At 43.8% G+C, this 27,255-nt stretch overlaps 1 protein-coding gene across 4 annotated transcripts in view; it reads left to right on the top strand.

The window, feature by feature from the left end:
- Positions 1–27,255, top strand: part of Dpp6 (dipeptidylpeptidase 6) — a 910,144-nt gene that overhangs the window by 740,734 nt on the left and 142,155 nt on the right. The window lies entirely within an intron of this gene.

Genomic DNA, 27,255 nt, shown 5'->3' on the forward strand with positions numbered 1-27,255 from the left:
GTAAGCACACCTACCCAAACACACACAAATACACACACATGCGCACACACACACACAAATGGCATATCATTACATCCCAAAGGTTTCCTTCACTGAGAAAACACCTTTGAAAACAACCAGGAACGAGTTCCTCTGGGCTCAGAGTTTCAGAAGTCTCAGTCCGTGGTTGGCTGGCTTCTTCATTTCTGGGCTCATGAGGAAGCAGAACACCATAAGAAAAGGTGTGTGGAGGAGCATAACTGTTCATCTTATGGCAGCCAAAAAGCAGGGGTAGGGTTTGGGGGTGGCATACTAGAAAGATGCGTCCCTAGTGAAACAGTTCCAGCAGCTTCCACCTACTATTTGGCTTATCTGGTCATGAGTGAGTTGATGGGTTATTCCATGAATGACATCAGTGTCTTTGTGAGCCAATCATCTCTCAATGGAGACACAACCTTGGAACAAGCTCTCAGCACATTCTCAGGCACCACAGTATATCCAAGCCATAATACATCCTTAGCTCCCATATCCAGGGTACTTAGTTCAGTGCTGGACCTGTAACCATGTGTGTAGATGAAGTTCTTTGGAGGATTACATGGGAGCTATCAATGTGCTGCACATTGTTCTACCTGGTTCTGCAAGCTCATGCTCATCCCTGAAGGTTTATGGACAAAGAGGTCTTGTTCATCATTGTGAAGCTATGCCCTGTCAGCTGTGTCAGCCTGGGGAAGCCTCCAGAGCTGACATAGGCTTGACCCTTTGACATCAGTGACTTTAATGAACCCAAATAGGCAAAACTAAGATGTTTAAAGCCCTTGGAGTATAAAAGATGACATATGGATTACTTTCCTTATTGTTGTTGCAAAATGCCTGACAAAAGCAACTCAAGGTAGGAAGAGGTTTGTTTAGCTCACAGTATGAAAGCCCAGTGTGTCATGAAGGGCAGGCATAGCTGCAGCAGCCTGAGTCATCTGCATTAGTAGGACCCCAGCCTATGGAATGGAACCACCCACCTTCAAGGTGGGTCTTAACATCTCCACTAACCTAATTTAGAAATTCCCTAAAGATGTGCCAGGGGTGTGGTTTCTTGGTGGTTCTAGATTCTGTCAAGTTGCCAATCAATGGTAACTATCACAGACAGTGTAATGAAGAAGGCCCACAATGAACAGCCTGGGTGTAAGGTTCCCAGCCCAAGCTCATCACTGACTGACCATGACCACACATGGCTATGAGTCTGTGATGAGAATAAGGCAGACAACTAAGAGAAGAATATGTATGTCATGGCCACATTATGACAGGTCACACCCAGGAGTCCAGGTAATTGCTATGAATCCTGTTTAGCTTCGTTTCTAGAGACTGGGTCTCCTTGCACAGAGCCCCTCTGATAATTGTAGCTGTGACTTAATCACTACTTTCTCTTCCATTTGTAAGATTAACTAAAGCTATTTTTAGCTGTCTTTTTCCTAAAGCATGATTGCATTTAAAATCCTGCAGCAGGTGTGAGCTGCCTAACATGGGTCTTCTAGAAGAGCAACAAATGTTTTTGACTGCTGAGCTATCTCTCTAGCTAGCTACACTGACCTCTTAAAGATGCAGGGGTGGTATTTGGTTGGTGTTGCAAATGAAGAGTCATCTCTATTTCTCCAATGTGCAGTTCTATTTGCTTGGTTGCACCTCAGTGCCACTGTCTTGAATTAATTCAAATAAGCAGGAATATTGGACCACAGAAGAATCTTAGCAATTCTTCAAGGGTCTAGCCAACTAGAGATTTCAGTGGGCCTAACTGGCCAAAATCAACGTGCGCAGGGGGCTGGGGGAGATGGCAGCAGGTAGCCTGCCCCTCAGTCACAGGAAGCACCCATAACTTTTCCAGAAGCCTACAGAATATCCTAGCACCTGAATCTTTAAGAGGTCATCATGGCTAGAGAAATGGCTCAGCAGTTAAAAGCATTTGTTGCTCTTCCTGAAGATACATGTTAGACAGCTCACACCTGCTTGTAATTCTAGTTCCAAGGACCTAAGACCCTCCTCTGGCTTCTGCAGGCACTTGCATATGTGGTACACACACACAAATGAAATGAATCTTTAAAAAAAAATAGTTGACTTATAAAAAAAGATTTTTGACCCTTCTATAGATATGGCTACTGCACTCCCTACTCCACAGTCAATAGGCCAGTGTGCCCAGCCTGGCACCCAGGCCCAGCCACAGTAACGAGGGAGGAAAATAAGAAACTGCCTCCTTATAGAGTGGTCTCTTTTCTGTTACTGAGAAAGGGACACCAATACTGATTTCTTGCAGAGGTCTCTGTGTACCTGACATGTTGCCATGGTTGACAATAAGCCTCTAGACATGCACCAGACCCGTCCAACAGTGGAGGAGACAGGGCCCATGCTCTAGAATTCCATCCCACAGCACTTAGGGAAAGATGAGTCTATAGATGAGTCTCCTCACTCCTCATCAGGTCAGCCCCTTCCCTATCCAAAGCCAGTGCACGGGAATGGAGACAGAGGATGGCAAACATGACCTTGTTTGACCTCCTAAAGACTAAGTAAGAACAAACAGACCAGATGTCAACCTGACTGTAGCAGCTTTCCTGATATGTCGTCTCCAACACAGACACTCTCTCAGCACCCCTGTGAGGTCCAACATCTCAATGTATGACATTTTTTGTCACATTCAATGCCATGTAAGATATTGGTAAGTCTCTCTCCTCACCATCTGAGCATAAAAGCATAAAGCAAAGCATGCCTGGTGCTCAGTAAGTATTTCCTGGCATTGGAAAAAATGAATGCTTAAATGAATTGCTAGTGAATCAGTTCACTAGTATATGTGTAATCCTAACATTAAACATAAAATAATCCGAAGGTAGTAACTAGCTGTGATCTAGGACTGTGTGCTCAGCACTCATAATGAGGGAAATAGTACCCCCTTTCTGTTTCAAGGAACTCAGTGTTCAGTTAAGTATTCATTTGATGGCATTTGGGTTTATTGCTGTGAACCAACAGGCTTCTTGAATCATTGAGTTTAAATTTACATTAACTCAGAGACTTTTACTGAGTCCTCTGTGTACTGACTCTAAGAAGTTAAACTATTGGGGTGGTTTGAATATGCTTGGCCCATGAGAAGTGGTATTATTAGGAGGTGTGACCTTGTTGGAGGAAGTGTGTCTCTGTAGGTAGGCTTTGAAGACTCCTAGTGCTTAATATCTGCCCAGTGTAGAAGTAAAATCTCTCCTGGTTGCCTTTGGGTCAAGATGTAGAACTCTGGGTTATTCCAGTACCATATCCTGCAAGCTGCCATGTTTCCCATCATGATGAGAATGGACTGAACCTCTGAAACTATAAGCCAGTCCCAATTAAATGTTTTGCTTTATAAGAGTTTGCATTGGTCATAGTGTCTCTTCGCAGCAATGAAAACCCAAACTAAGACACCCATAGTGGGGAAAGAGTACTATAGGTTGAAAATCAGCAAGTTCAGTAATGGCAAATTCTTGGGGCCATGCAGGCAGGCTTTGAGGTTTCTGCTAACTACTCTCTCCCTGTTTAACACAAATGCAGCTGTGAAAATGTTGAAATGAATGTAAATGATAAAAACGTACAAACCCAGGAGGATTGTCCTGACCTACTGTGTATCCTCACCTGCGAGAATCCTCACCACAGCTCAACAACCCTGAGGACAGTGAGTCTCTGAGCTGTGTGTCTGCAAAAGAGGGTTGCAATCTGGAGCCTTGCAAGCATTAATCTGTTAAGTGACAGGCAACAAATCCTCACCGTTTTATTTTTAAAGGTAAATATTGCTCCCAGCAGTAAATCTGCTCTAATGATAACAAGTCATGCAGCAATGAGTGAGTCTCCTTGGGGAACAGAGAACACAGCTGCAGTCAGGCCCACCAAGGAGCTCTCAGAACCTCACAGCCCTACTATTCAGGGTGCTGAGCCATACCTATGGTGTGAAACTCACAAGAATACTGTCAAAGTCTTTCTGGTCATCCTTAATCTATACTCTTATGTGCCTATGGTAAGCAGCTTTAACTTGTAGACAGCTTTACTGGACCTTTAGATCCTGTGGTCCAGAATGAATATATCTCCATAGATAGTCAAGGCCTTGTGCCCCACCACAGCACCAGGAGAAGCCAGGCAAGCTAACTCATACCTGTAATCCTAGTATTCAGGAATTCAGAAGTCTGAGGCAGACGGATTATTTTTTTTCCATTTTTTATTAGGTATTTAGCTCATTTACATTTCCAATGCTATACCAAAAGTCCCCCCTACCCACCCACCCCCACTCCCCTACCCACCCACTCCCCCTTTTTGGCCCTGGCGTTCCCCTGTACTGGGGCATACAAAGTTTACGTGTCCAATGGGCCTCTCTTTCCAGTGATGGCCAATTAGGCCATCTTTTGTTACATATGCAGCTAGAGTCAAGAGCTCCGGGGTACTGGTTAGTTCATAATGTTGTTCCACCTATAGGGTTGCCGATCCCTTTAGCTCCTTGGGTTCTTTCTCTCGCTCCTCCATTGGGAGCCCTGTGATCCATCCATTAGCTGACTGTGAGCATCCACTTCTGTGTTTGCTAGGCCCCGGCCTAGTCTCACAAGAGATAGCTACATCTGGGTCCTTTCAATAAAATCTTGCTAGGGTATGCAATGGTGTCAGCGTTTGGATGCTGATTATGGGGTGGATCCCTGGATATGGCAGTCTCTACATGGTCCATCCTTTCATCTCAGCTCCAAACTTTGTCTCTGTAACTCCTTCCATGGGTGTTTTGTTCCCAATTCTAAGGAGGGGCATAGTGTCCACACTTCAGTCTTCATTCTTCTTGAGTTTCATGTGTTTAGCAAATTGTACCTTATATCTTGGGAATCCTAGGTTTGGGGCTAATATCCACTTATCAGTGAGTACATATTGTGTGAGTTCCTTTGTGAATGTGTTACCTCACTCAGGATGATGCCCTCCAGGTCCATCCATTTGGCTAGGAATTTCATAAATTCATTCTTTTTAATAGCTGAGTAGTACTCCATTGTGTAGATGTACCACATTTTCTGTATCCATTCCTCTGTTGAGGGGCATCTGGGTTCTTTCCAGCTTCTGGCTATTATAAATAAGGCTGCTATGAACATAGTGGAGCATGTGTCCTTATTACCAGTTGGGGCATCTTCTGGATAAATGCCCAGGAGAGGTATTGCTGGATCCTCCGGTAGTACTATGTCCAATTTTCTGAGGAACCGCCAGACTGATTTCCAGAGTGGTTGTACAAGCCTGCAATCCCACCAACAATGGAGGAGTGTTCCTCTTTCTCCACATCCATGCCAGCATCTGCTGTCACCTGAATTTTTGATCTTAGCCATTCTGACTGGTGTGAGGTGGAATCTCAGGGTTGTTTTGATTTGCATTTCCCTGATGATTAAGGATGTTGAACATTTTTTCAGGTGCTTCTCTGCCATTCGGTATTCCTCAGGTGAGAATTCTTTGTTCAGTTCTGAGCCCCATTTTTTAATGGGGTTGTTCGATTTTCTGAAGTCCACCTTCTTGAGTTCTTTATATATGTTGGATATTAGCCCCCTATCTGATTTAGGATAGGTTAAGATCCTTTCCCAATCTGTTGGTGGTCTTTTTGTCTTGTTGACGGTGTCTTTTGCCTTGCAGAAACTTTGGAGTTTCATTAGGTCCCATTTGTCAATTCTCGATCTTACAGCACATGCCATTGCTGTTCTGTTCAGGAATTTTTCCCCTGTGCCCATATCTTCAAGGCTTTTCCCCACTTTCTCCTCTATAAGTTTCAATGTCTCTGGTTTTATGTGAAGTTCTTTGATCCACTTAGATTTGACCTTAGTACAAGGAGATAAGTATGGATCGATTCGCATTCTTCTACATGATAACAACCAGTTGTGCCAGCACCAATTGTTGAAAATGCTGTCTTTCTTCCACTGGATGGTTTTAGCTCCCTTGTCGAAGATCAAGTGACCATAGGTGTGTGGGTTCATTTCTGGGTCTTCAATTCTATTCCATTGGTCTACTTGTCTGTTTCTATACCAGTACCATGCAGTTTTTATCACAATTGCTCTGTAGTAAAGCTTTAGGTCAGGCATGGTGATTCCACCAGAGGTTCTTTTATCCTTGAGAAGACTTTTTGCTATCCTAGGTTTTTTGTTATTCCAGATGAATTTGCAAATTGCTCCTTCTAATTCGTTGAAGAATTGAGTTGGAATTTTGATGGGGATTGCATTGAATCTGTAGATTGCTTTTGGCAAGATAGCCATTTTTACAATGTTGATCCTGCCAATCCATGAGCATGGGAGATCTTTCCATCTTCTGAGATCTTCTTTAATTTCTTTCTTCAGAGATTTGAAGTTTTTATCATACAGATCTTTCACCTCCTTAGTTAGAGTTATGCCAAGATATTTTATACTATTTGTGACTATTGAGAAGGGTGTTGTTTCCCTAATTTCTTTCTCAGCCTGTTTATTCTTTGTATAGAGAAAGGCCATTGACTTGTTTGAGTTTATTTTATATCCAGCTACTTCACCGAAGCTGTTTATCAGGTTTAGGAGTTCTCTGGTAGAATTTTTAGGGTCACTTATATATACTATCATATCATCTGCAAAAAGTGATATTTTGACTTCCTCTTTTCCAATTTGTATCCCCTTGATCTCCTTTTGTTGTCGAATTGCTCTGGCTAATACTTCAAGTACTATGTTGAAAAGGTAGGGAGAAAGTGGGCAGCCTTGTCTAGTCCCTGATTTTAGTGGGATTGCTTCCAGCTTCTCTCCATTTACTTTGATGTTGGCTACTGGTTTGCTGTAGATTGCTTTTATCATGTTTAGGTGTGGGAGGCAGACGGATTATAGAAGCCTAAGATACATAGTAGGCTGCAGCCCAGCTTGGGCTTGGTATGAGACCCTTCCTAGGCAGGAGGAGAGGAGAGACAGGGCAGGGCAGGGCAAAGAGGAGAGGGGAGAGGAGAGGAGGGGAGAGGAGGGGAGGGGAGGGGAGGGGAGGGGAGGGGAGGGGAGAGAAGAAAGAGAAGAGGAGGAGAGGAGAGGAGAGGGGAGGAGAGGGGGAGGGGAGGGAGAGGGAGGAGAGAATATAAGGAGGTAAGGCAAACATTTCCCCAGGGGACAGCAGCTCTATTTGCTGCCTAGTGTTACAGTTGCTCACAGCAGGGAGCTGTATCCCTCTGAAAATGTTACCAAAGCTGAAGATGTAGAAAAATTAATTTGGCCAGATTACACAGGTTTCAAAGGGACATAGGCATCATTACAACAAGTGTGGAATTTCACAGGGGTCTATCTTCCTTGTTTCTCCTCTTCAGATGAGCTCCTGGCTGACTGAGGAGCCTATGGTTTCTCTGCAGAGCTCTGATGCTCTGAGTCCCCACCTCCCTTATGTGAGGTATGCCTGTGCTTCCCACACTAATCAAATCAACTGGCTTAGAAGTAGCTTTGTTTTTGCTAGAGCCATTTAATAAAAACAGACAGGCAGAGGCAGGACAAGAGCTTCCTTTCTTTTAGAATGCACAACTGGAGTTGCTTTCTGTCTTGAGCAGGTCCGTGTACAAGCTCGGGAAATGTATGTGAAGTTGCTTGGGGTGAAGATGGAGGGGTTTTCTTCCTGTGGACTCAAGAATTATGGGAAATCTTTGCAGAGAGCGTGCAAAACATTAGACAGCATTGAAAATTCAGGACTGGACTCTGCCAGAGCTCTTAAGATCAGAGACCAAGAGATGGCTCCTCTCAGGTTGGCTTGCCACCTTGACAATGATAAATGAGCAGCTTTGAAAACAGCATTTAATAAGGCCCTTGGGAAATCTTCAGTAGCTCAGGATGTGAAAAATGACAAGCAGCCAGTGAAGTTGGCCAGGAAGCCTGTGGGTGGTGAGAGCCGGCTTCCAATACTGCACACCCCAAGGAGCAGATGAACAGCACATGTCCGTGAAAATGTTCGAGGAAGGAGTTCAAAGGTCTCGCTTCTATCTGAGAAGAGCAGGATGCCCGCTGTGCTCTTAACCTCCCTAGCCGTGTGAGACTGGGTTAGCAGTGTCAGGTGACAGTTCTAATGCAGAATACAGCTAAGAAATCAGGAGATTTAAGTTAGACTTGATGAAGCACCCCATGGATTGTATGACTGTTTAGAACTTAGAATCATTAGAAGGGCCATGGACATAGAGTGTTGATGTGGTGTTTTTCATATGCTTGGCCCATGGGAAGTGCTGTGATTAGGAGGTGGGGCCTTGTTTGAGAAGGTGTGGATATATTGGAGGAAGAATATTACTGTGGGAGTAGGCTTTGGGGTTCTATTTTAAGCTCTTCCCACTGCAGAATAGACCCTCCTACTGGCTGCCTGTCTAAGACAGTCTCTCATGGTTGTTTGTGGATCAAGATATAGAACTCATATCTCCTTCTTCAGCACCATGCCTGCCCTGATGCTGCTGTGCTCCTGCCTTGATGATAATGGAACTCTTAGATTCTGGGAACTTGAGAGAAAGATGATCTCTTTTCCCAGTGACCTCTACCTCTAACAGAGAGCACTTATCTCATGAGCTCCCTTGAGCTCTCAACCACTATTTCTGTTTCTTCTTCCTCCCTTTCTCATCCCTTGAAATGGTCCCAACCTACTGTTATGTCTAACCACCCCAAGAAAGCTTCCACAACAGTGATATTGTGGAAGCTTATAAAAGAAAGCATTGAATTGGGAACTTGCTTATAGCTTCGCAACTATCATGGCAGGGAGGATGGCAGCAGACAAGTGGTCATGGTGCTAAAGAAAAAGTTGCTGAGAGCATATATCTGATCCATGGGCACAAAGCATATAGAGAGAGAACTAGCTAGCTAATTGGGAATGGTATGGGGTTTTGAAACTCCAAAGCCCACCCTCAGTGACACACCAATAACAACAAGGCCACACCTCCTAATCCTTCCCAAGTGACTGCAGACTAAGGACTCAAACATATGAGCCTATGAGGACCATTTTCATTCAAAACAACACACAGAATCTTCAGGAGGCAAGCAGTTGCTCTGTATGTGTGAACCTTTCATTTCTAACCAAGACCCTTATACCCTATATCTTTTTAAAGATTTATTTATTTATTTACTTATTCATATGTATGTATATGAGTGCACTGTAGCTGTACAGATGGTAGTGAGTCTTCATGTGGTTGTTGGGAATTGAATTTTTGGGGTTCTTTAGTTATTAGATGCTTTCTTCATTTACATTTCAAATGTTATCCCCTTTCCTAGTTTCCTCTCTGAAAATCCCCTATACCCTCCCCTCCCGCCTGCTTCCCAACCCACCCACTCCCATTTCCTGGCCCTAGCATTCCCCTATACTGGGGCATAGAATTTTCAAAAGACTAAGGGCCTCTCCTCCCATTGATGACCAACTAGGCCATCCTCTCTACATATGCAACTAGAGACACAAGCTCTGGGGGTACTGGTTAGTGCATATTGTTGTTCCTTCTATGGGGCTGCAGACCCCTTCAGCTCCTTGGGTACTTTCTCTAGCTCCTTCATGGGGACCCTGTGTTCCATCCAATGGATGACTGTGAGCATCCACTTCTGTATTTGCCGTACACTGGCATAGCCTCACAGGAGACAGCTATACCAGGCTCCTGTCAGCATAGAACTCTGCTTGCTCCAATCATTTCCGCTTGCTCTGGTCAACTCTGTGGCTCAGTCCCTGCTTGCTCTGGCCCAAAGATTTATTTATTATTATATCTAAGTATATATCTTAATGAAACATTTCTACCCAGAACACAGATGTAGGACCAAGCTGCCCATTCTGGGCCTCATACTGCCTGCTTGATCCAAAGGTAATCAGGTCATACCAGCTCTACAGCAAGACCCCACTGTCCCCTGAGATCTGGCCTCCTGTCCCAACTGGGTCACTGTAATCATGACTGGCCCTGACCCCTACCCACATACGCTCTGATGTCTCAGCCCTTCTCCTTCCTTCCCCTTCCCCATAACACTCATTACTCTGCATAGGCCCAAACTGGGGCCTCCCCTTCCTTAGTGACAGCTGTCCTCAGAGCCATGACCAGGTGGTAGTAGCTCTTCAGTCAAGTCTGTCTAAAGGTTGTTTGTCCCTTGGGCACAATCAACAGCTGAAGGGAATTGAGGGATTCAGTGCATCCCTCCCATGTATGCAGAGACACATCGTTCCTCCCACTGGACAGTGTGCCGACTCATTTTCTGTGCATCAGTGAAGGATTGAGAAAAATCTGAACTGAAAGTTTTCACACCCGTCCTGATTCACTGTGCAGCCTTTTGGTTTCCATAGTAAAGAGTGTTAACAGTATTCTGTTAGAGTTATGAAATCCATGTCAACACAACCCCTCTCAAGGAGAGATGAGGCGCCCCCACAATGTCAGGATGACCTGTGAATTGAACTAATGTTGTGGGAGCTTACAGCCCTGAGGATGGAGCCTCTGTCCTGCAGCCATGGAGCCGAGCAGGCCTAGGGACAACAGATACCTTATATGGCCAAGAGCAGGCAGAGTGGTTTAGTGACCACTGCTTTTGCCTTGAGCACTACACACTCCCAGGTCAGGAGCAGACAGGAAGACTGCCAAGCTGGGAGGGAGACTCCAGGAAGCAGGAAGAAAGTGGCTTTGGAATCCAGAAGCCCCATCAGGAATGCCAAGGCTTTGCCACACTCCATCTCTCAGCCTACACCATTGGTGTAGCTAAACTTGAACCTTAGTGGGAAAAGAAAACTGTCCTGTTATTTCTGTTTTACAAGAGTCATTACCAAGAAGAGATTTAGAGTGGAAGAGCCAGGTTCAGATCTTGGTTCTGGCACTTAGATGTCAGTCTCAAAAATGTGACTTTAAGATGTCAAACCTCCCATAGCATCAGGTTCCTCCCCTGGAAATGGGCCCCAACCCTTTCCTACTGTCACCTCCATCAACAGTGTGGAAGCTCTTGTGACAGTGGGCAGTCACTGGATTTACTGACTTTTTTATAGCCATGTCAATCAGCACCCACAGACCTACACTACCCATATCACCTAGTTGAACCATCTGTGCCACTCATCTCTGCAAACCATTATCAAGCCAAGCTCATGGCCACCTGGCCCCCATGAGCCATAGAAGCTCAGATAGGCATGCCACCCAGTTCCCACTAGTCTCTTGAGATTTATGTCTGCACTGGACAGCAACAAGAACTAAGTGATGGAGGCACCCTGCCTAGAAAGCAGCTTTCCCATGGCCATTGTCATTCACTGGGGCCTGCCTATGCTAACGAGGGGCAAGAGCATTGTACTGAAGTTGAAAAACGTAGTGAGGAGAAGAGATTGATCTTTCCAGTGAAAAGAACATATTTAATGAAACACTATGTGTGCAGAAGACTGGACCAATGTGACATCACATTAATAACTTATCAACGCTAATCAGTTTGGGCTAATTTAGTATTCATTGTAAAAACATTTATCACAGGCCCTGAATCCATGAAAGTAGCCAAGAAATTAATATCACAGGAAGGAATTCACCTTCTGTGTCCTCAAATAAGGGGGGAGGCAGTTTAGCAAGTGATTAATGAGCTGTACCAAGGGTCCCCTTCAAATGTAAGGCATCTGTCATACTTTGCAGCTATGTGGGGCCAAATCACTTTAATATCCTCATGCATTGATGTAAATAAGGCAACTTCTTGGCAGTTGGCCGGAATGGATGGAGGAATCCAAGCTTCCAGGATCACGATTAAGGAAATGGGAGAGTTAGGACTCAATTATAGAAGATTCAGAAAGCTTGCTCATGCTACTCACCACCTCTCTGAAAGGGTTAAAAGGGTTAAAAGCTAGGCTAGCAAATCCATCACTGTGAGCTTGTAGAAGAGGTCAAAATGTATAGATTCTAACCTTCTGTCATGCCACAACACTAGGAGAAGAAGCTAGAGGAAGTTCATTCATTAAACGATGTAGGATGCAGTAAGAGACTGAAAGCAAACCTGTGCTGACAGAGACTCCTTTCTCAGGGGAAGCCAAGCTGTGTACACAAGTACATCCACAGCACTTGCATCTACACATAGGATTCATACAGGCTAGAGAACCGAATGCATTTATAAGGGCTATTTGGGGAAACCTAACCCTTCTCCAGACCCAGAGCATAATACTAACATTAACCTTAACCTCAACCTTGACCCTAACACTAAGCATAACTGAACTCCAGTCCTAACCCTGACCTCAACCCTACTATTAACCCTGACGCTAACCTTAATATTAACCCTCACCCTGACCCTAACCATGGCTTTGAAGAGTTATCACACAAGCATTAAAAATTATGATTAAAAGAGACAAACTCCAGCCTGGGAGAAAACACTTGCAAATTATACATCTGAAATGGAGGGCCGATATCCAGGACAGATAAGGAGCTCAACAGTAAAAATATTAATAATCTGATTCAAAATAGGCAATAAGCCTGGACTGACCAGAATGGCCCTCTCGTATATGAAAAAAATGTTTAGATGCTGGAGAGCTGGTAGCATGGTTAAGAGCATTGGCGTGCTCTAATGGAGGACCCAAGTTCAGTTCCTAGTTCCAACACGATGGCTTACAACTGTCCTTTAACTCCAGTTCCAGGGTATTAAATGCCTTCTTCCAGCCTCTGTGTGTGTTAGGCACATACATGGTATGCATATATGTAGGCAAACATACATACATATTAAATAAATCTGTTTTATGCCATGTAATATCAGAAGCCACTAAGGAAATCAGGCAGAAGTCTTAGGGAGGTATTGCCTCATTGCAATGAAGTGGCTGTCATCAAAATGACAGACCACAGCAAGAGCTAGTGAAGATTCAAATTCAGCCTCATGGAAAACAGCACAGTGTAACTTCAGAAGACTGAGCAGAGAGCTATCGTACCTGACCCAGCATTCCCTCTGCGGTCATGTATCTGTCAGAAAGGATGCCAAGGTATTGAAGAAGCGCCTGCACTTCTGGTTCACTGTAGCACAGCCTATACGTATAAGCTGACAGTGGGAATGAAAACTGGCATGTACACACAATAGCAAGCAAACAAACAAAAAAGCAGGAAAGCCTGTCGTTTGTGCCAGCATGGTTAAGAATGACATTGTGTTAAGTGAAATAAGCCAGACACAGAGAGACAGAAGTCACAAGGCCCCACTCCCAAGTCACAACTGAAAAGGACAAACTCAGTGAAGCACAGAGAACAGCTGTTACCAGAGGCTAAGAGAATAGCTAGAGCGAAATACAAAATAAACAGGCAAGCAAGGCAGTGGAGGTCATGCTCAATGAAAGGAAATTAGCCCTAGAGCCTGCAAAGAAAGCTGACCTGAGTGTGTGCTCCCATCCTCATCAGAGCTCCCTCCATGCAAGTGTGGCTGGAAGGGTGTAATACTGCTTATGAAAAATCAAACTTGAACAGAGTTCAACATCAGCCTTGGCTCTATTAGATTAAGGAGTGCTCGTCTATGGGAGAGAAGCTAGGAGCAGGACCGGAGCTCTATGTCATGGAAGACTACATTTAAGGATAGTCTAGAGATAATGTAACAAGGCAGCGAGGGATTAAAATCTCCTTTGTTACATTGTGAGGGAGCATGCAACACAACTGTCTGCAGCCAGGGAGGATGCAGATGCTCAATGTCTAAGGCTACTGCTTGTGGCCTGCCTGGGACTGCATATCTGATTCCATGCTGCTAAGATGTTCTGTACTGCACGAAAGATGCTTTTAGTAGTTGTACCATTTGGGTGGAGGTAGCACCATTCCCCTGAAATCCCAAAATCGTTTCATAATTGGAAAATGGCTTCATCTCCTCAGCTCGGGGAACAATCATGACCTTTTCTTCCACTGAGCGGCTGAAGATCCCCAGTCCCACCTCCTGCAGCGGCTAATCATACGCTCCTTTGTTTTATTATTCCACTTTTCACTTCTGAATAACTTTATTTCCCACATCCAATGTGAGCTGTTCAAGGGCGAACGATGTTTTCCATCACATTTGAGGCTCCTATGGCTCAGTACTCAGTGTGGAGCAGAATATGGGGCTTCAACATATATTTGCTAAATGAATGATATTCTGTGGTGAGCATAGAATTAAATGTCAAATTTATGGGTATAAGTTCCAGGCTTCATGGAAATTGGAAAAGATTGATATTATTACATAAAAGATTTTAGATTGAACAACTTGTCTGATGGTTAATTAACTCGGTGACTCACCATGAATAATCCTGAGGAAGGGTACTGGAATCTTCAGCCAGAGTTTTTGTATTTTGCTGGAAATGTTTACTCTGTTACAAAAGACTCTGAGCTAAGGGTATAAATTATCACTGTTGAGACTTGTCAGCGATAGGCTGAACGGAACAGACCAAAGGTCAGAGCTGGTTGAACTCCCAAGGCATGAGAGAAGACCTTATTCATAACACATGTGAAATGAAAGAGTCAGACCTTGGGCATCCATGTCCTCCTCTGACCCCTGTCCTAACCACTTTGGAGATGATATTGTAGGAGCTAATTTTTACATTGTTAAACAGGGATAGAATGGGTATAAGATGGGATGGAAAATATTTTTGCATCACTTTGTACAGTTCTAGGGGCTGACCTAACTGGGTGGCAAGGGAGTGGAGAAATGGCAGGCACACAGAGATACAGAGAAGCTTAGGTGGACTGGGCTCCCTGCTGGAGAATTCACAGCACCCAGAAGCTCAGTGTATTGATTGTACACAGTTGAATAGGGAGGTGGGGATATTAATACAGATGAACAACGAGGCAAGCTTATCTCATCTCCACAGAACAGTCTCTGCAGAGGTAGTCTCTGTTAAGGGAACAATGTCTGTAGAGAGTAGTCTCTGGAAAGAAACAATCTCTGAAGGGGCCAGTGTCTGTCGGGAAAGGGTCTCTGTGGGGGTGGGGTAGTCTCTGTAGGGGAACAATCTCTGTAGGGGTCAGTCTCTGTAGGGGAACTGTCTCTATAGGGAACAGTCTCTGTAGGGGTCAGTCTCTGTAGGGGGCAGTTTCTGTAAGGGAGCAGTCTTCATGCCACAATTTTCTATGGAGAAAAGCTATGGTGAACATTTTTTGCCCACTGTCAACATTTGCACTTGGACCTCGAGGCTTTGCCATCCCTCTAGGCCTCATTTGGGAAAGGATTTGCCACTCTCCTGGGCTCACGCCATTGGTTCTTGACATGACTGAGCCAACATCAATAATATACATTCACCAGGAGTTTGCTCATACCTATGGTATTTGGTGCTCTTACATGCTGTGAGAACTTAGGGAGTCACTATGGTATACCCAAGTCTTTTCTACACAGTGAACTTCACAGACCTCCTCCTCAGCCACACTGTTAACCCAGCTGATTATTTTTTCCCTTTTCCATTTTTTATTAGGTATTTAGCTCATTTACATTCCCAATGCTATACCGAAAGTCCCCCATACCCACCCACCCCCACTCCCCTACCCACCCACTCCCCCTTTTTGGCCCTGGCGTTCCCCTGTACTGGGGCATATAAAGTTTGCTTGTCCAATGGGCCTCTCTTTCCAGTGATGGCCAACTAGGCCATCTTTTGATACATATGCAGCTAGAGTCAAGAGCTCCGGGATACTGGTTAGTTCATAATGTTGTTCCACCTATAGGGTTGCAGGTTATTAAGTCAATCACAGGACCAGAAAGATGTCTCAGTGGGTTAAGAGCACCTAAGTTTGATTAAGTTAGGTGGCCCACAACTTCCTGTCAATTTGATACCCTTTTCTGGTCGCTGAAGATATTGTACTCATATGTACAAACCTACACACAAATACACAGAGAGAAAGAGAGAGAAGGAGAGGGAGGAAGGAGGAGGGAGGAGGGAGGTAGGGGGAGAGGGGGAGAAAGGTATTTAAAAAAAAACTTTGTAAATACTAAAAAGCAGCCATGCTGCATTCTTTTAAAGGATGCAGCCCCTGCATATCGTGTCTCTGCTCCATGACATAGTGTTTCTTACAACCCAGAGGCTCACAGAAGGCATGGCTATCTTATTTCTAGAGAAGAGCAACAGACCTAAGCAGAGATAACAAGCAAAACCATTTTAATGGCAGAGCAAGTTTTATTTCTTGAGAATGTAAGGTAATGCAAATTTAGTTAAGCTATTTCCATTCTATGCATATAGAATGGTCAGAAATGAACCTGTTGCTTCCAAGAGGGAGCTGTGTTCCTTACATCCACAGACACATGGTGCTGGGAGGAGCAGAGAATTCTACATATTGATCTGAAGACAGCCAGGAGCAGACTGGCTTCTAGGCACTGGGCAGAACTTGAACACTAGGAGTAGCCCTCAATGCCCACCTGTATCGTGGCACACTTCCTCCAACAAGGCCACATCTCCCAGTAGTGCCACTCCCCAGGCCAAGCATATTCAAAACCTCCACAGATATGCTATGATAGTGAGCCCTGTTCATTTCAATGAAATACATTCCTTTATAGTTTGCATTTTTCCTGTATTCTTAAAGAAAGCCCTTCCTAGCCTGAGTACTGAGACTCCCTCTAAGACTTCTGTAATCCCATGTCTCGTAATTACATCCTTAATTCATCTAAATTGTTTTGGGGATCCAGTATGAAACACCTTCTCTATCCTTTCTTCATGGGAACAAGCACTTGTCCCAGACCATTCATTGACAGTCTCTTTCCCAGATCTTCAGAGCCACCTCCGCCTTTCACATTCTTAATTATAGTAGCCTTATCATAGATGTGATATTATCTACTGCTACTTTCTCATACATGTTGTTTGTGCACGGACCATGGCTGTCTCTGGCACTCTATGTACACACACACACACACACACACACACACACACACACACAAATTAGAATAACTTTATTCAATTCCTTTAAAAACATGTGGAAATTAACATGAATTTCATCACATTTATAAACAAATTAAGGGAGAATTTATAATCTTGGCTATTAAAACTAGCCAGTGTGTGACATGGTTCCAAATTTATTTACTTATTTAAAAGATTTTAGTGTGTGTGTGTGTGTGTGTGTGTGTGTGTGTGTGTGTGTGTAGGTCCACTACTTGTGTGCAAGTGCTCTTGGAGACCAGAAGAGGGAGCTGGGTAGCCCGAAACTGGAGCTACAGACAGTGAGTGCTGGGAACTGACCTCTTGTTCTCTGCAAAAGCAGAGTGGTTAAGCACTCTTGGCCACTCACCATCTCTCCAGTCCCATTTACTTTTTAGGAAATGTCTTTCACTAGAGTTTTACAGATTTTTCCATAAAGTAATTGCATATTTTGGTATAACTTTTCCCCTCAGAATGTTCCTTAGATAATTTTGGTATTGACTATTTCATTTTTAAATGGTGGTATTTCTCATTTGTGTTAATAACTACACTTGACATTTCATACTGATTTTCCATCCTGCAGTTTCCACTTTCATGTCCATGCATTCCTTTAGTTCAGAATTCAGCAGCCACAGTCTCTCCCAATGATGACAAACTCATCTCTTCCCTTTTCATTCTCTTGTCTTTGCTTCTTTTTTTTTTTTCCCTACTGTTCCCTCTCAGGTGCCAGCATTGTACAGAAGAGACCGTAATAACTTCATCTTCTATGTGATTGTGACCACTGTGTTAATTGTCAACTAGACAAAATCTGGGATAACCTGGGGACAGGTCTCTGGTTATGGATGGGCAGTTATCTAAATTGCACTAACTGCAATGGGAAGACATGCCCACCATGGGTGGTGTCATCCCCTGGATGGGATCCTGGACTGTAGAAATGATGACACAGAGCTGAGCAATAGCATGTATCCATTGTTCTCTGCTTCCTGACTATGCGTGCAGCATGGTCACCTTAATAAACTGTCCCCTTGAAATGTGAGGTGCAATCAACCCTTTCTCCTTAATAAGTTTCTCCTTAAAGTTGTATTTGTCAGAGCATTTTACCATAGTTTCAGGAAAAGAAACTAAAATGGGCCATTAAAGACCTGCCCTCAGGTTTTCACCATGGAGTGTGAGATGGAGTTGTTTTTGTTTTTTGGGTTTTTTTACATCCTCAGTCTGTGAAGGTTATTTCTACCTCCACTGCTCCCTCAATTTCCCTGTCTCTGTTGCTGTCATGATTCTTATTCTGTTCTTTACCTTGGGTTTGGAATCTTGTATGGAGGGTTTTCTGCATCTGTGGATGGATTCATAATTGTTAGCCTTTAGCTGTGATGGAAGTCTGTTCTGTCAATCAGTGCAAAACCAGCCTAGCCTGGCTAGCAAAAGCCCCTTGGCTTTGGTGTCATTTATTTTCATATACACATTTATAAATTTTAAAACTGGTACTTCCTTTGGGATTTTTTTTTCTGCATTCGTAAATGAAACTAGCCCAAGACTATGTTAAATTATGTTATTAATTTGACTTAAAATGATATTTAAACAGGTATAAACACAAAAGTAGTTATAAACCTTTGATACTAAAAAGCCAAATATAACTTACTAATTAATTAACATCTATAACTCTAGAAAGCCAACCAATGTCAAAAAACAATGCTGCTGAACTGTCAGGATGGCTCAGTGGGTAAAGGCACTTGGAGCCATGTCTGATGACCTTAGATCAATGCCAAGGTCCATATGAAGGAAGAAGAGAACTGACTCCTGCAAGTTGTCCTCTGACCTTCACATGTGCTTTGGCACATGTTCACATGCGTACACACCTGTACACACACAATAAACAGATAGGTAAAGAAGGTCATCAGTCTGCAGTCCAGATGTTGTGCCACTGGTTCTAACTGTCATGTCCCTAGCACCCATGCTGCAGTTGTCAAAAACTGTCCCAGAACTGTTCTTTATTGAAACCTCCTTTGGAGCAATACAGTATGGTAGCATCATTCTCTGCTCAGGAGGAGCACGTGTGGTTCCCTTTTATCTTCTGTCTCTGGTCCCCAACAATTAAAGCAGTCCTTGAGAACACAAACTCAAGAACTAAGATTCAGTGATGGCATCTAGCTGTCATAGAGTCACTCAGATGGCCCCATTATGTGACATCATTTTACCAGTCTTATCATAACAAATGTACGTTTTCAAGGTCTCTTAAAGGAGCAAAGTCCTCAGATGCCTAGGTTATTGCTATTTGGCTTGATCAACACCCAGCTGGGGTTGTGCATACTTACATATCTGTTTCTAGAGCCATTAGTAAGAATCACTCATTGCCTTGAAATAAATATTAGCTTCCCATTGGTAGATAAATGGATGACAACTGGATCTTACATGAAGAGGAAGAAAATGAAGTAAACCTTCTTAGGAAAACCAGCAGCCTAATCTTCCAAGTAGAGCAATTCCAATCTATCAGGCCATGGAACCATACAGGGACCAGCACAGACCACCCCCCCCCCCAATCAGGAGGTGACCTTAGTGAACAGACCTTCCTTTCACACATATTCACCCCCTGGGAAGACTCTCATTTTCCTCCTAGAAAGCTGTCCTTACTCTTATTTTAACATAATTGGTATCAGGAGTTGAGAATAAAACAAAAGCTGGGTCTCTTTTTTTACTTCTTCTCCCTCGGAGTGATGGGCTTGACCCACTCCTCCAAGAGTTCAGCCCAAGGAACCATCTGTTCACTACCAGTGTCTTATGACTCTACCCTCCCATGTGAGTTACCCCAAACGGTTTAAGCAAAACTCTTGTGACTTTCAACATCACCTAGGTTACCTACCCCCTTGGTCAAACAAAAACTTCCTTCTTCTTGATTTTCTTGTGTTTTGCAAATTGTATCAAAACAACCCTGAGATTCCACCTCACACCAGTCAGAATGGCTAAGATCAAATATTCAGATGACAGCAGATGCTGGCGTGGATGTGGAGAAAGAGGAACACTCCTCCATTGCTGATGGGATTGCAAGCTTGTACAACCACTCTGGAAATCAGTCTGGTGGTTCCTCAGAAAATTGGACATAGTACTACCAGAAGATCCAGCAATACCTCTCCTGGACATATACCCAGAAGATATTCCAACTGGTAATAAGGACACATGCTCCACTATGTTCATAGCAGCCTTATTTATAATAGCCAGAAGCTGAAAAGAACCCAGATGCCCCTCAACAGAAGAATGGATACAGAAAATGTGGTACATTTACACAATGGAGTACTACTCAGCTATTAAAAACAATGAATTTATGAAATTCTTGGGCAAATGGATGGACCTGGAAGGCATCATCCTGAGTGAGGTAACCCAATCACAAAAGAACTCACATGATATACACTCACTGATAAGTGGATATTAGCCCAGAAACTTAGAATACTAAAATCTTTTTTAAAATTCAGTCTCTCAACAGCGGGCTCCCATAAAATAAAAAACAAATTAAAGACCCCCTTACTTCAAGAGGGAAGAAACAGAATGCAGTCACAATCTAAACAACTCAAAAGCAAACTCTATGGTGCAAATAACTCAGTGTCCACTATCTGGGATTTCCTAACAATCTGAGCTTCTCCAGTGGGGCCTGTGTCACTTCAAGCATGCACAGCCTGTCTTCTTAGCTCAGGCCAGCTCCATTCCATAGCTGCTGCTGTTCTTGGTAGCTGTCCCATGGTACTGGCATCTCCAAAATGCTGGGGTGTTCTGTAACTGGGCTGTACTTTCACCAATAACCTCTTCTAGGCTCTTTTTATGGTGCCAAGCCTCAACTTCTCTTCATGACCCCTTCAATTTTGGGCCTTCAACTGGAAATGAGGCTGCACCTTTACCAGTGGCCTCTCCTGGCTTCTCACAGTGCCAAGCCTCAGCTACTCTCCATGACCCCTTCATGCCTTTAAAACCAGTACCACATGGGTGACCCATATAGTATGATTTTCATCTGCTAGCACAAGGAACAACCTTGATCACCTCTGGAACACAGCTTCTGTGTGCTCTCAGCAAATACTTCGCAGGTTTTGCCTCAGAAATGCTGGTCACTGCTAATTTCCCAGCTCCAGTTGACAAACATCAAGTGTCCCAACAAGGATAGGTGTCACTTTTGTAGTTCTGATCTCATGTTAATCAGAGCTGACTCTGCAGCCCCAGCTGACCAGAACAACAAAGTCTTAATTAAAGTAGAAAACAGCCCTGATAGAGTCTTTAAAATTCCCTCTAAAACCTCACAAGCCAGGTTCCTATAGAACACCCCACTGAGCTCTCAATACTCAATGGCTTTTCTAGCCCAAAGTTCCAAAGTCCTTCCCCATTCCTCCCTAACACAGGGTCAACTTTATCACAGCAGGAACCTAAAGGAGGAAGAGCCTTGTTAAAGGAAGTACATTAGTGGGAGGCAGGCTTTGATGGTGTGTAGCCTAGCTCTACTTCCTGTTCTCTTCCTCTGGATCTCTCTGCTTCCTGTGTGCAGGTCAAACGTAATCTCTCTGCCCCCAACTGCTAGGCTGGCCCAAGCTCCTGTTTCCATGCTGTTTCTCCCATGATGGACTATGCCCCCTTTCCATTAGAAGCTAAAATAATCCCTTTCCCCCCTAACTTGCTTTTTGTCAGGATATTCTACCACAGCAACTAAAAGATAACTAATTCAGTAGCCCTCTGCATCTGTTTCCTCATTTGTAAATAGGGTAAAAAGCCCTGCCAAGGGATGCTTTGGAGATAAAGAGAAAGGGATAGCAGTATTCATCATGGCAAATGTTGCCTTCCTTCCCTGGCCAGTGGTGTTGAAGAAGGAATCTAATGCTTTGGATCTCTGCCAAAGACCTAATGATTTTTGTACAAGCAGCAAGAAAATTACAAAATGAAGAAACCTGAACTTGAAACAAGAACATTAGCCTCTTTGACCTTGAGCCTTCTGAGTTGATTCTCTCATCCATAAAAGATGATTAAGATGCCTCTTCTGTGTGGTTATCTGGTGGATCTGAAGTAATGTATATGATTAGAGAGCATGGTGCCAATCACATGAAGTACAGAGCAGGCAGCCAGTAAGCAATACCATCTACCACAGAGCACTTAGACAGCCACAGTGACCTTCCATTCCATGTGACTGCACACTCACATACTAAGCTACTTTTTGGTGTCTGGGGGGGGGAAATAATTTAGCAAACTTTTGCTGTCAAGAAGCAAAATGTTGGATAAAATGTCCTCCAGAAATTAGATTTTCCAGTTATGATGTGTAAAACTCAGGCATGGCTTCAGATTCTAAAGGGCATGCCTGCTTTGTTAATTCAATGTTCAGGGCACTGAAAGCCCTCTATTAATACTGTGTGTGTGTGTGTGTATGTGTGTGTGTGTGTTGTGTATGCATGTGTTCCTATTTAAATGTGTGTACAATTCCATGTTTGTGCTGGTACATGAGCATATATATAGAGGCAAGATATCAACAACAAGGTTATTCCTCTACATTAGGTTTTGTTGGTTGGTTGGTTGGTTGGTTGGTTGGTTGGTTGGTTGGTTGGTTTTTCTGAGACAGGGTTTCTCTGTGTAGCCCTGGCTGTCCTGAAACTCACTCTGTAGACCAGGCTGGCCTCAAACTCAGAAATCTGCCTGCCTCTGCCTCCCAGGTGCTAGGATTAAAGGCGTGCACCACCACTGCCTGGCCTTTACCCTAGTTCTTGAGACGAAGTCTTTCACTGATCTCTGGAGTTCACCTATTTAGCAGAACAAGCCGGTCGGTGAGATTTCAGAATCTATTTGTCTCTGCCTCACCAGGGCATGTGTTACTATGCTCAGCTTTGGACATAGGTGCTAAGGATCAAACTTGGGTCCTCATGCTTGTGTGGCAAGCACTTTACCACTGAGCCACATCACAGCCCCCATGATACTTCTATTAGAAAACTCTGTTACTTATCTGGTGACAATTATATTTGCTTTGACCAGAAGTCTTCCTGAGTCTTAGAGGTTGGTGATTTGCTTCCATGGAGGGGGGTTTCTCTAAGGCAATAGTAGCCTCCAGTTCAATGAAAACTGCAGGGTAACTGCCCAGTTGACTGAGCACACTGCTTCTCTGATAAGGAAAACAGGTGCTCAAGTGACTATGAAAATAGGGCCTTGTCCCAGTGACTTCATCACAGTGCTCAACCCTCCCCCAGTCATGTTTTCCTGGCACTAAGTATATGCAGGTTAGATATCTCCTGATATTATACAGATTTAGAGATTTTTTGCTTTATTAATTAACATTTTCATTTTGCTTAAATTCTGAAGTGCGCTGATTTTGCAGAAGTGCTAATTACCAACCTCACGGCACAAAGTCAGCTGCATATTAAAATATTCCATCACATACTCCCCACTGAGCTTGCAGGCAGGTGGGAGGCCCTGGCTGTTGCTGCTCCCAGGCTGGGTACCTCTTCTGACCAGACGAGTCCTTCATCTCAACAGGCCCTTCATTTGATGGATGTTATAGCCATATCTATCATTAAATAAACCTCTTATTGGTGTCAACACTGATGTGTGACTGTCAAGTTAGGTTCTATTGCTGTGGTAAAACACCATGACCAAAAGCAACTTTGGGAGAACAACTTAGAACTTACAGTCCTTCATTAAGGAAATTTAGGGTCAGAAATCGACAGGAACCTGGAGGCATGGTCTGATGCAGAGGTCATGGAGGGATGCTGTTTACTGGCTTGCTCCCCATGGCTTGCCCAGTCTGTTTCATTATATACCTTGGGTTCACTTGCCCAGGGGTGGCACTGCCCACAATGGGCTAGACCCTCCTACATCAATAACTAAGTAAATACTCCACAGGTTTGGCTATAGTACAGTCTTATAGAACCATTTCTCAATTGATGTTCTCTCTTCTCAGATAATTCTAGCTTGTCTTAAATGGAAAAACGAAACAAAACAGGACAGTGGCATCCCGGACCCAGGGTCACTTCCAGCCACCCCTCTTACCCTACAAACCAGCACGGAATTCTTGGCATGTGACATAGCACAGCCATGAAACACCTTAGAACTCTACAAGGCTCTGAAAAGACCTTCAAAGCCTTAGGACAAAGAAAATGAGTGACCAAAACCACCCATGAGGGCTCTACCCATGTGACTCCACAGACTCCTGAGGTCCTGCCTCTCATCTCATCCCCTTGGGAACCAGGCTTCAGCACTAAGGTCTGAGAAGACACCCCACAAAGACATGGGGAATTTAAACTCAGATACACAATGTCCCATGCTGACTAGGATGGTTTTCTATCAGGCTACAAATAATAGAGAGCTATCTGCTTATGATCCCTCCAGTCATTTATGGGAGCCGCCTAAGCCTTGGGTTTCCAGTCATCCTGGATAAACTGAGGCATTTTCAGGACCTTCTACTCATACCAAGAAAGTACAGGCAGCTAAATGCTACTAACAACTTCCTGGGCTTGAAGCCACTTCCCTATGCTTGCACTCAGCCCATGGGAGAGAGCGTCTACTTTTTTTTTCCAGGATCATATGCACCTGCATATGTGAGTACACAAGATACTTACTATGTCTCACCATGGATTAGCAGATTCACCTGTCCCCAGTAGGCCTAAATCATGAGCTCTGCCATCTTTTAGAATGTTTTAAAGACCATTCTCTTTGTATTTTTTCCATCATAATGTCATATGTCTCTTGTCGGGGAGCAATATTTAAAGAATGACCATAGAGGGTTCAAGTAGGAATTGGAGCAGATCAGGATACATCCTGCTGGCCTAGATCCTCCTGTGGGAGCTATGGGGAGTTCAGTGGACTAAAATGCAGAATATATCTATCCACAGATCATAGTCTATGATGCATGCTCTCAGACAGCAATGGGGAGGACTGGCAGAGGACTGGTGAAGACTGTTGGTCAGGAACTAAAAACCCAAATGCATGCCAGATGTGAGTCCACTCATTTCCCAGAGCCCTACAAATAAGGCCTGGAGGATATATAGAGAAGATATTATCATGCCTCCACACATGGTCATGACATATCAAGAACATGAGCTAGAACTGGGATCTTCCATGGGTGTTCAACAGACATGGTGCTGGAAAAGGAGTCCTACATCTTGATCCACAGGCAGCAGAGAAAGACTGTCCTACACTGGTCATAGCTTGAGCACCATGTAAGACCTCAAAGCCCACCCATACAGTGACACACATCCTCCAACAAAGCCACACCTCTTAATAGTTCCAATACCTGTGAGCCATGCATTTAAACACATGAATCTACTTGGGCCATACCTATTTAAACCACCACAGATAGGAAGAATAAGCAAGTTTCATGGCCATATCCAGGATATCACCAGGGCTAGATTTACACTGTGTTCCTGACAATGCCCCTTTGGGACACAAATGATAAGGTTCCCAAGTTATCAGGATGTCTAGAGTCTTGGATGGACATATTCCTCCACCACCATAGCAGAAGTAGACTGTTGAGTGTAAAGGACCAGCCTACCCTGAAGCCACAGGGCACAGATCTGAAACTGGTACCTGCTGACTCTGCCTCCATGGGCAAACTACCCAGCTTCTTCTACCTCAGTTTTTCTTAGATGAAACCTCATGAGATGCCCTGAGGATATAGTTAATACCACTGTGGTGCACATTAATGTGGTTGGTGGTGTTGTGTGGGTGACCATTGCCTAAGTCAGCTGCTTACCCTAAGCTCTCTGGGAGCTGGTGCACAGGTTGGCTGCAAGGGACCAGTGTCCAGATGCACGGTCAGGCTTGAATCTCAGACAGAAGGAATCTAAGACAGGACCCAAAGCTCTCATGAGGTTGGTAGGTCATTTTCCTGGCCATTAAGAGAGTTCTACAAAGTTCCAGGATCTTTCTGCTGTCATACAAGTTGAATTATTGATGCCACTGCAGAGATATAATGTCATTATTATAGAAACTAAGGAAGAAGAAAACACAGGACCAAACCACAGTTTCCCAGAAACTGTATGTAGGTCACATTGGGTCATTTCATGAATTTCCAATTGCTGTGACAAAAATATCTTGACTTTAAAAGCAACTTAGAGCCGGGCAGTGGTGGTGCATGCCTTTAATCCCAGCACTCGGGAGGTAGAGGCAGGCAGATTTCTGAGTTCAAGGCCAGCCTGGTCTACAGAGTGAGTTCCAGGACAGCCAGGGCTACACAGAGAAACCCTGTCTCGAAAAACCAAAAAAAAAAAAAAAAAAGCAACTTAGAGGAGAAAGGGTTTGTTTGAGCTACAATTCCAAGTTGCAGTCCATCAGAACAGAGCAGCCACAGAAGCAGGGGGCTGAGTGAACTTGTTTGCAGTCAGAAGACATCAAGAGAAGATGGTGGCCCTCAGCCCACTGTCTGAATATGTTATTTTTTACATTATTTTATTTAGAATCTCATAGATGCATACTGTGTTTACATAGTTTCCACTCCTTCCAACTCTTTCCATGTTCCCCTGAGACTCCCTCTCAAATTTATGACCTCTACTTTATTATTATTACAGATATATGTATATTCATATGAGTGTATATATAATTGCAGCATACTGAGTTCATTTAGTGTTGATCATATGTATATGTGTTTGGGACTTACCACTTGGAATTGGATAACTTATTGGGGGTTCATCCCTAGAGAAGACTGATTCTTCCAACTTAGCACACATTGCCCATAGCCCTTCATCTAGAATGGAGCCTGTGAGACTTCTCCATCCACATTGGGATGTCTGCTGGTTGCCATTACTCAGGCCTCAACTAGGTGACCATATTGCTAAGACTTTGTGAGTGCTCTCCCTGGCATATGTGGAAGATACTATCTCATTGCTGATGTCCTGGTGCTTGGGCTCTTATGATATATCTACCCTTCTTTCCCTGCACCTTAGCTATAGAGGTTGTATTGCTGAAATATCAGTTTGGGATTGGCAATTCTCTAAGTTTTGATATTTTCTTCATATCTGAATACAGTTTAGAATTACACTGGTTTCAGAAGGTTGCAGAAGTAGGTCCTCTTAGGGTCATGACTGCACCAGCCATAGTAGTTGGCTTATTTTACAGTTTCTTGCATGAATGCCCTCCTATGGAGCAGGGCTGAAGTCTATGTAGATAGCTGTCAGTTACTCCAAGGTGGAGCGGCCATTACCAGAAGTTCTACTTCTATAATGTCTGGGACCCAGCTCATGAAACTTACATTCAGAATGGATTTTGTCACCTCAGTTAACCCAATTAAAAATCCCTCACAGACATCCCATAGGCCAGCACAATGCAGAAAATCTCTTCTATAGTGATACTACAGTGTATTCAACTGACAATCAAAACAGACCATCACAGATGAAATTAGCCTGGGGTTGGGGCTCATGCAAGGTTTCTTGCCAAGTTAGTGGTGGAGCTGACTTTGGACCTAGGTCACTAGTCAAAATCCACCTTGCTGTAAGATTTAATAAGACATGTATCTATGAGCAGACCACAGGAGCATCTCCTCTCCCTACCTCCCCTGCCATGCCTTCC

This window comes from Mus musculus, chromosome 5 (genome assembly GCF_000001635.26).
Source record: "Mus musculus strain C57BL/6J chromosome 5, GRCm38.p6 C57BL/6J".
NCBI classification, from domain to species: Eukaryota; Metazoa; Chordata; class Mammalia; order Rodentia; family Muridae; genus Mus; species Mus musculus.